Source organism: Setaria italica, chromosome III (assembly GCF_000263155.2).
Source record: "Setaria italica strain Yugu1 chromosome III, Setaria_italica_v2.0, whole genome shotgun sequence".
NCBI classification, from domain to species: Eukaryota; Viridiplantae; Streptophyta; class Magnoliopsida; order Poales; family Poaceae; genus Setaria; species Setaria italica.
In genome coordinates, this window is record NC_028452.1 from 23,474,563 (window position 1) to 23,476,092 (window position 1,530).

The following is a 1,530-nucleotide window of genomic DNA, read 5'->3' on the forward strand; positions in this document are numbered from 1 at the left end:
GGCAGATATCTTCTCCGGGTTGGCCTCAATACCGCGGTGGCTAACGATGAACCCGAGTAATTTGTCGAAAGGTACTCCAAAGACGCACTTAGTAGGATTGAGTTTCCATCGGAAAGCGCGGAGACTGGAGAAAGTTTCCTCCAAGTCAGCAATGAGTTCCTCCCGGTTTCTTGTTTTGACAACTACGTCGTCAACATAAGCTTTGACATTGCGATGAAGTTGCTTTTCGAAGCACATCTGTATGGCCCTTTGGTAAGTTGCTCCTGCGTTCTTGAGTCCGAAAGACATTGTTTTGTTACAGAAGGCTCCGAAGGGCGTGATGAACGCTGTTTTGGCTCGATCTTCCTCTTTGAGGCTTATCTGGTGATAGCCGGAGTAGCAATCGAGGAAGCATAGCAAGGCGCACCCAGCGGTGGAGTTGACCACTTGATCGATCCTGGGTAGCCCAAAAGGATCTTTCGGGCAGTGTTTGTTAAGGTCGGTGTAGTCGACACACATTCTCCATTCGTTGTTTTTCTTTCGAACAAGCACAGGATTGGCGAGCTAGTCAGGATGAAAGACTTCTTTGATGAATCCTTCTGCGAGTAGCTTGGCTAACTCTTTCTTGATTGCCTCTCGTCTGTCCTGAGCGAACCGGCGTAGTCGTTGCCATTTTGGAGTAGCTTTGGGATCGACGTTGAGGGAATGCTCGATCAGTTCCTTGGCCACACCTGGCATGTCAGCCGGTTTCCAAGCGAAGATATCATGGTTAGCTCGAAGGAAACTGACGAGCGCGAATTCCTATTTAGGATCCAGCCCTGTTCCGATCAAGGCTGTCTTGGAAGGATCACTGGTCTGGAGGTCGACCGATTTGAAGTCTTGCTCATTGGTGGGTTTCACCTTTGTGGAGCCCGACTTGTTTTCCGGGATCTCTAGTTTGGTTGGCTGCAGCTTCTTGGAGGCTGTGAAGACTTGCTGCATGGGACTAGGAGATTGAGTAGTCGCAGCAATTTCCACGGCTTCAGTGTCGCATTCGTAGGATCTCCGGAGATCTCCCCGTAGCGTGAGCTCCCCTTTAGGGCCTGGCATTTTGAGTACCAGGTAGACATAATGTGGTATAGCCATAAACTTGGCGAGTGCTGGCCGTCCGAGTATGGCATGATAAGGTGTCTCGAAGTCGGCGACCTCAAATCTGATGTACTCGGTGCGGTAATGTTCCTTAGTTCTGAAGGTGACTGGAAGGACAACTTGTCCGAGTGGTATGGCCGCGTTGCCGGGTACAATGCTGTAGAAAGGTGAATCCGTTGGGGTGAGCATTTCAGTGACGTCGAGGCACATTTTCCTTAATGTCTTGGCGAAGATGACGTTGAGATGATGAGTACTTTAGTTAACTTTGAACCTGCCACGACTGGATCCAGGACTAGTGGGAAACGGCCTGGCTCTGAAAATTTTGTCCATTGGTCTTTTTTGCTGAAAGAAATTAGAACTTCCGACCATTTTAACGGTGTGGGGTCCGTAGGTTCGATGGTCATAATCTCCCTGAGTACGAGT